The sequence below is a fragment of the Talpa europaea genome, assembly GCF_964194135.1.
Source record: "Talpa europaea genome assembly, chromosome: 1".
Classification (NCBI taxonomy): Eukaryota; Metazoa; Chordata; class Mammalia; order Eulipotyphla; family Talpidae; genus Talpa; species Talpa europaea.
This window is the reverse complement of record NC_140073.1, coordinates 123,943,879-123,952,977: the sequence shown is the minus strand read 5'-3', so window position 1 is coordinate 123,952,977 and position 9,099 is coordinate 123,943,879.

Genomic DNA, 9,099 nt, shown 5'->3' with positions numbered 1-9,099 from the left:
GCCCTATTGGGTGCAGGTTGTGCCACTTTTTTTAAAAATATTTATTTATTTATTTATACAAGCACTGGGTATAGTCAGAAGCATGGGAGGGTGAGAGAATTCACCAGAGCCAGAGCGGGAACAGAACAGGCAGACTGACAAAATACACTGCTGAGGGGAGCAGCGGGAGCGGCAGGAGAGGTTTGTCGCGCCATGTGGGACCCTCGCCAGGCGGCCGGGGATCAAACTGGCGCTGCAGAGGCTGTGGGCAGCTTTGCAGCCCAGCGCTCAACCACTGCGCCACCAGGGGAGACCCAGGTTGTGCCATCTTAAGCCTAGCTGGGCCTCAGTGTCTTCATCTTGGCTGACCACAACAACACAGCAAAGAGCATGCTGGTGACTGAGACAGAAATCCCTGCTCCTTACAGCTTACCTTCTAGTGATGAAGAAGAAGGGGAAGTAGAGGGGGGAGGGGATGAAGAGGAACAATAGTAAACCAGCTCAAGGGGTTGTCACAGAGATTGAGGAGTGAATATATATCAAGCAGATAAAAATAGTGATGGCACTGATGATCGACAATGTTAGCAATTATAACAATAATCATTACAATTAATTATAATTATGTAGGCAAGAAAGTGAAGACATTTCAGTCAATTGGAAAAGAATGAAAACAGCAATAAGTTAAATGTGGCATCTTAGTGGGTAGCTGGCATAAGGATGAAGTTGGATGGTTGATTTAGGAGCACTGTTCCCTAACCCCTTAACACGCCCGTATGTGTGTAAAAGGCAGAGGGCTCGGGGCTGGGGTTTGAATCTCAGTCAGTTACTCGCTCACTTACTGTGTGACCTTGGCTAAGTGATGGAAGGTCTCCGCGCCTCCACCTCCACATCTGCAAAATATAAACAATGAGATTTAGTCCACAAAGTCAATGGAGAAGTGAGTTAGAACTTGTTAAACTCTTAGAAATCTTTGAAACTTGTTATAATTCAGGAAGCATTTAATAGGCTAAACTGCAATCAGTCATTCTCATTATTTTAGTTATCCTTTTCTTCCACTCTCATTTACCCATATGTACGACAGTAATATATTATTCTTGTTCTCTTCCTTTCTTTCCTTCTATTTCCAACATAACTTGACAGAATGCTCTACCGCTCTCTGCACTGGGCCTCCTGAATGCTTCTTTTCTTTCTAGTCTAGGTTCTTACTGCTTTGGCTCAAAGATAGAGCAGTAGTTTTTCAGTTGTCTCTTTTCTCTGAAGCTGTTCATTATCTCTGTCTGTTTTTCACCACGCAATCAGAATAGTCTTCCTTAAAGAGCATTGTTCACACATTTATAAATCCATATTGTCTATGCATATTTTAGCCTTATCCTGGCATTCAAAATAATTTCATTATCCCTGCCACCCCAAACCACCACTCCCACCACCCTGCACCTCCCCTACCATGCCTGGTTGGCTCACTCAGGCACAAGGTAGAAAAAGGCACCCTGTCCTCAAGATACTTGACTGCCATCTGCAGCAAGACTGTTGCTCTCAGCCAAGGTCTCATTAGAAAACAGATGGCATATTCAGATCGTATAATTTAAGTATTATAAAAAGACTATTTACAAAACTATGGCAAGATTTAAGGAATCAAATAATGGAGAGCATAGCACCCCAGGGTGTACAAAGGTTTAGGAGCTATTATCCTCTACTAACCTGAAGGTTCAGGGCAGGATGTAATTACCACAACCCAGAGCAAGGTAGTTGCATGGAAAGGGCTGTTTGCTGTGAATCATAATTTTCAGCAGAGGGATGTGATTAACCCAGGTGACCTAGCAAAGAGAATCAGGGGAAGATATGTTCCCACCTCACATTCCTTCTGCTCTCTAATCTTCTCTGAATCTAACCAGAAGCCAAGAAGCAAGGCAGCCCACTGACACAATCCTTTCAGGTCAACTTCTTGGGACTGGAGCAAGGTGGTGAAGTGGGAAGAGCAAATCAGAAGGAACAAATGAGAGCCCCTCAGAATTGTAATAATAAATGCAAAATAAAAAAAAAATCAGTGGTGACCTACAGTTGAGAAATAATCTATACAGCCAAGTACAGTAGCCTTAGGCCCACACTATGATCAGGACCACCTCTGCCTCCTACTCTTCACCACCAAGGTCTATGCTTGACCCAAAGGATACTTTGTATAAGTTAGAAAATTGTACCCCTTCCTCATGAGACTTGAGTTTTAGCTGTTGGAAAAATTTTGGAAATCCTGTGTTTTTTAGAATAAGGTATCTTACAGCGCTTCTGCCAGGAGGTGTGTGTTATTATGCAAATGCAAATCTACTATGTTTACAATGTGCATGAACCCCATGACTTTGGGGCAGCAGCACAAGGAGCTCTATAGACCTCTCCCTAGATATACAAGCAAACCTGGTAAAAACTATTAAAACCACAAGAACACTTATTTTCTGGAAATTGTCCTAAAGATATAGAGTAAATGAAGAAAATTTTGTTCAAGAAAATCTACTTGAAAATCTTTTGAAATTAAATTTTATTTCAAAAATGGAGAGATCCTATGGCAATTAAACTACCATCCATATCCTCCCTTCCTTCCATATCTCCTGCAGCTCAATTGGATAGAAACTCCATTCTGGGCAAGTAGAAGGTATTCCCTTTCACCTCAGCTCCCCATCAAAATTTACCATATCTCACCAGGAAAGGCAGGCCATCAGCATTTCTTATCCTCTACAATTCCGAGCAGAAGAGGCTCAATTTCTGGTGAGAGTGATTGCAAGGTTGGGAGCGCTTTTCTGTCACCAGCTGCCACTCAGAAGAAGAGGAAGGACAAGATTACCCTCACCCCTACTCACTCGTAGTGCAGAAGTTCTACCCCAGAACAGGCAAATCTAGAAGAATGGAGACTATTGCTCTATCCCGCAACTTAGGCCATTACTTCAAGTACACAGTTTTCAACAAAACATTATAATACAAAGAAAGAGGAAAAAGAAAGAAATAAATAAAAGCAGGCAACCAGAATTACCTTTGATAAAGCCCAGATGCTGGCTTAAATAGAGACTTCAAAAGCAACAATTATAAAGATGTCCAAAGAACTAAAAGAAGCTATGCTCAAAGAAGAAAAAGAATATATACAATGACAATGTCTCATCAAATAGAGATTATCACGGAGATGCAAATTATAAGAAAAGAATTAAGGAAATTCTCAAGTTGAAAAATACAGTACATAGAAGGAAAAATTCTCTCAATTAGCTAAATGCTAAGTATGAAATAGCAAAATAAAGAATCAGAAAATATGAGGACAGATGAACAGAAATTACTTTCAATCTGAAGAAGGAAATGAGGAAAATAGAATGCAGAAATATTGACAGCGCCTCAGAGAAAGGTGGCATGCCTTAAGTGACTCAACATATGCAAAATGGAACAAGAGGAGAGAAAAAGGAGCAGAAGAAATAATGGCTAAAAACTTCCCAATGTGAATGACAGCATTTTTGATGTGATGCTTTTTACATGGCACCCAATCTGTATATATGTATGTGGCGGTGGGAGTTCACCACCTCAGTCAACATCACCATTACCATCTTGTCATCCCTTTTTCTGGGAGAGCAATTTTATTCTGGTCAAAAGGTTAGTCTCCTTAACTGTCACCTAAACTTAGTCATTGAGGTGGTTTTTTTTTTTTTATGATTACTGAAAATCTGTCTTTTCTCTCAAGTTGTCACACCCATATATTTCTGTTTAATTGCTTACATTGGAGACATGTATTTTGGCAAAATTTATTGTATGTCTATTACCTTTCAGGCATCCTATTATCACTAGCAAAGAATAAGACAAAGAACATTCCCTTATTATCCTACACACAAGTAAGCAAATAAATAGTATAATTTTACATAACAATGGGAGTACTATAAATGTAAAACAGGGCAACAGAGATGCCTTGCGGAGGGAAGCTAATTTAGAGAGTGTCCAGGGATGACCTGGCTGCTATTGGAGCAGAGAACTGAATAAAGACAACGAACTAGCTAAGAGCACAGAAAGGTACTCTTCAGGCAGGGGAAATAACATAGCTAAAGGCCTTAAGGCAAGAGTAGTGGTGGGTCTGGAGAAGAATGAATAGGACAGTGTGATGGGAAAGCAGTCAATCAGCAGGAAAAATGGGGTTGGAGTGGTGGAAAGGGCTTCTTAACATATGGCCATAATGGTGTACCTTATCTTTCCTGGGACGTCAGTCTGGGAGTGCACATCATGCCACTTCCTGAAAAATGTAAGTTGTACCTCGTTTTCTAGCCGGGCCTAGTCTGTCCGGTGAAAGAGGGATGATTTTTCACCCCCTGGCCTCAGAGTCCTGGCTCCTGAATTGAACACTGTAACAGCAAGAATGAGTGCCAGATTCACTAGGGAAGAGGAGTAAGAGGGATGTGGGTGACAGATCAGCAGAGGTCACCAAGAATGATACAGCCCCCAGCAAGCCAGCAGATAGAATAGATTCATTATAATATTAGGTCCTGCACACTTAATGTGTGTCAAGGCTTTATATTACAATGCCACTTAAAACTGACCACAGATCTGTGAAGCAAGCATCATTATCCTGTTTCACATAGGAAAAACTGAGACATAAAGAGGTTAAGTAGCTTACCCACACGCACCCAGCTGGTGGTTAGACTGGGATTTTAATTTACATCTGTTTGGCAGCAAAATCTGGAATTTTAACCAACCACTATTATGACCCCCCTGGAAGCTCACGGGTTTAACAGGAAACCCACCAGAAAGTGAAGTGGAAAAGAAGGAAAGCAGTAAAAGAATTTAACAAGAAACAGCCCTTTATTCTTGACCTGAAAATGTTTTGAAAATATAAGTAAATGCTGTTATATATGGTCAATACATTCTTCTTTTTAAATGTAAGTGAGCTATCAAATGAGAACTGGCTTCAGAGTATAGGGGGTAAATCATAACATTTTTATTTCAAAACCAGCAAAAGATTTTTTAAGTTTTCTTCCTATGAAAAAATATTTTATGTTCTTATACTTAAGAAAACACAATGAAGGAAACAGGAAAATAAAAACAACCTAGAGAATACGCACTTAGCTTAAGTAGCAATATAACTGTTAAGAATCTTCTGGGTCCTCACTGTAAATTCTTAGGAGACTCTGATTGGCCATCTTGGGCCATGTATATCCCTTGATCCTATCACCTATAGCCAGGGAGGATCATATAATGATACAGTTGCAGGGACGCACTCTCTGGGTTTTTAGAGAAGAAGGTTATCAAGAACCCCAAAAGTGTCCATTAAACCTGGAGACTCTCTCTGAAGGCAATGTGGGGATGTACTGGGGTGCAGCAGGACCAGAGACAAAGACATAAATTGGAGTCCATTGTAGTGATTTAGGGGGGAAAAAAAGAAAGGTGTCAGAACCAAGTGGTGACTATGAGAGAGCTGAAGAAGGATCTCAGCAAAAATGAGGGTTAGAATCAACTGTCTTTAGTAATTAATTTGACATGGGAGATGAGAGTGAGTTTACGTAAGAGGATATGAGAATTGGTTACCAAAGTCATGATTTTGACAAGTCCAATAAGCAGTGTGTATGTTTAGACCTTAAGAGAGTGATCTGGGTTAGAGTGAAGCAACAGTTACAGCCATTGATGAGGATAAAATAAGGAGAGAGAATGTGTGGAGTGAGAAGGCAGAGGCTGGAGGCCAGGAAGGACTGTTAAAATACATGGGACAAATAAATTAAGGAAGAACCACCCACAAAGGAGGCTGAGAAGGCATGCTTGGAGAGGCGGGGGAATCAGTATGGAGTGCTGTCATGGAAACCAGTGTGGAGTGTTGGCGTAACAAGAAATGCTGCAGATAGATCTAATCACACAGGAGCTGAAAACAGCCTCCTTGATCTAGCATCAAGGTGGATTCAGAGGAGGTGGATAGAGGATGAAGCCAGACTAGGAGTGACACACAGTGAGAATAAAGATGATGTGTGAGGCGGTTCACAAAGCTTGGCTGTTAGGTGTGTTTAGGTAAAGCCTGGGAAAGACTAAGATGCTGGAGCTTGAGGACTTAGCGAAAAGGTGCGTCCAGTGCACGAGACTAAGGAGGGAGGGCAAACACTGACACAAGGATACAAGTAAGAGTTAGAGGAACAGCAGGCTGAGGCTCTCTGTTCAGTGACTTCCATTGTTTCAGTAACCAGACAAACCAGGTCATCTGCTGAGAAGGGGAGAGAAAAGGGACAGAACTTGAGAAGCACGAAGTCTCCTATTAGCCGTGCGACCTGGGACATAAAAAGGCATTCCCCACGGATGCAGGAATCCTTGAAGCTGAGGTGACATCCGTCGGAGCAGCGGGATTTCTTTTAAAACTCAGAAGCAGAGGCAGAAGAGAAAGTATCCACACAGTTGGGTTGACCTGGTTTGAGGATTTGGCTGAGTGTGGGGGACAGAATGACAAAGGAGAAGGCTGATGGACCTAGATAAGATGGAGCAGAAGGCCTGTGAAGGAGCGGGGTGGCAGAGCAGAGGGACGAAGTTTAGGTGATTGAAAATAATCCTTAGGGGCATCATTGTATTGTGAGCTGTCAAAGGCTGACCCTTGTGCTTTAGTGCTGACACTCCCTGTGTTAGGTTTAAACCATCTTGCAGATAGCTGAGGGCTCTCCTCCCCACAGGGCAGTGACAAACATTTCTGAGTTCTTCACACCATGTGGGTTAAGACAGCTCATGCTTGACATCATCTAATTCCCATGATGATCTTGTCCTTATGTTTGGTTTTATCCTCATGTACAGAGGACATTTGGACTCAGTTTAATTAACTCCAACATCTTGGTTGAGGTTTCTAAATAGCCTTTTGCCCAAAATCAACCCCAAATGGGGTGTTTGCTTCATCTACTGAATGTTCTCCCAGGGTTGCTGACAGCTTCAGGCATCCTCAAATAACTCAAAGTAGATCCAGAAATCTCAAATAATAATAATTTTGAGTTCTAAGAACTGAAGGAAGCAAAAGAGAAATGGCCTTAAAGCCCAGCGGGATAGGGTCAGGAGGAACCTGGGGAGGGGCCCAATCGGGGGTACCCTCAGTGTGCAGAGAAGCTCCCAGAACTGCAGCATCTTAACTGCGGTATAACAGGCAGGAAAGCCCCGCCTAATGTCTTAGACCTTTTGATCAGTGGCTTTTCTGCAAACTGTCCCTCCCTCCGCCTGGCACGTGGAAGACAGAATCTTATTAAAACCTTTTCACAAACCTCCATGCCGTGGAGCGTCTGCTCGGGTGTGTGAGAGATTACACATGAGTGATCTTGGCCAGGGGACCCAGTGAGCTGCAGGCTCCTCCAGGGAGACAGGGCTTCAAAAGGGAGTCACTCAATTAAGGAAACAGCCTTTCCTGGTGGTGGCTCTCAATCTCATTTCCAGCACAGGCTCCTCTGCTTCATGATAAGAAGCCAGGGATAAGCGCCTGCTTGTCGCCTGAATGGCTTCCTTCCTGAGGGAAGAGAGGGGGGAAAGAAAGAAAAAGATTAGCACAAGCATCAGTCTCCTGATTTAGCTTCTCTTCTGGAAAAAAAAAAAAAATTTACAAAGAGCTCATTGCCATCTGAGGCTGTTTGGATTCCTCGTGCACTGCCCCCATTCAGGTGGTGGTTAATTTTTTAAGACTGACCCTGGCTTTGTGGGGCATTGTGTTCTTTTTCTATAGAAGGCATTTAATGGACTGAATCTGAAAAGAGCCGAAGGTAACTAGACATCCATTAGGAGGTCTATTTACATGCAGTCACTCCTGCAGATTTGCAGTGTAGAATTAAAAGGAAAAAATTGCTGGAAAATACAATCATTAGGGTCCTTTGTCCCTCTCAGCTCCACCTCCTCTCACCCCTCCATCTGCTGAGGGGGAGGGGAAGGCACCCAGGGATGCTGCGAGGCTGAGCAGGCTTCTGGGATGAAAAAGACTGAAGACAACACCAAAGACAAGGTTTCTGGTTTTTATTGTTTCCGCTCAGCTTCTGGTATATCTGAGTCTTTTCTTTTTGAGCTCATTTCTATGAACTATCTTGACTTCAAAACAACTGTCTGATTAAAAAAAAAATTTTTAAATTCTTTACAAACAGCAAGATGGCCAGTTATACAATTTCAGATTTGATCCTGTGTTTAAAAATCAATGAGATTGCAGGCTATAAAAGAATTTGACAGGAACTGCAGAATTTTGCTTCTACTCCATGGAGTACATATACCTGTGACTCCTCATTGAAAGTACTGTGTTGTTTGTAATTGTTCTGCAATGTTCCCAGGCCTGGTAGTTTCACTGTTGGTTCAGGCAGCTTAAAATAGAACCTCAGACCTCTCCTGTCTCACCTGCTGCTCCCCTCGGCAGTGTATTTTCAGTCAATCCACCTGTTCCCCACTCTGTCTCTAGTGAATCTTCTCACCCCCGCACCTTTGGCCTGTACCCCAGTTCTTGTATGCATAAATAAATCAATCTTTAAAAATAAACGAATAAATAAAAGAGAACCTCAGAGCCCTTGGCATCATCCCCACAGATTTTTAGTAGTATGCAGGGGAAACAAGCCCATGGGGACAGCATCTTGGGCCCCGTGTGAATCTCTACGCACTCTGTCCTCTTGTAGCCATTCTCTGCGGCTCTGCAATGCACCGTCCTCTGCCGTCCTCTGCTGCTCTCCATCCTCTGTGACACCGCCCTTATATCCCCAGCTCTAGGCTCAGGCGTGCCCACTTACACGTGCCCACCCCATACTCCAGGTGCCACTATCAGGCATGCGTACTCCCAGCACATGCCCCCAAGCAACTCCTGCAATCAAGGCCGCAGGTGGTAGCCACAGAGGCCAACAGTGCAAAAGCCTGAGCAATCTTCGTTTACCTTACAGCAACGTTTTAAAAACCACACAGAAGGATCCCATTTTTCTGTTTTTAGTGTGCTTTGTGATCTTCACATAGTTGGCACTATCGTGGGCAGGACACGTCTTGGTAGCTAATGGGGAAGGCTGGTAGCAAACATAAGCTTAACATCTTTTTCAGGTTACATTCACTATGGATAGAGCAATGGGATCTTTGATTGATTTGTAGAAAGCACACAGCGAAAGGACATGCAGAATCAAAGCTCTTATCGCAAACCACTCATTAAAG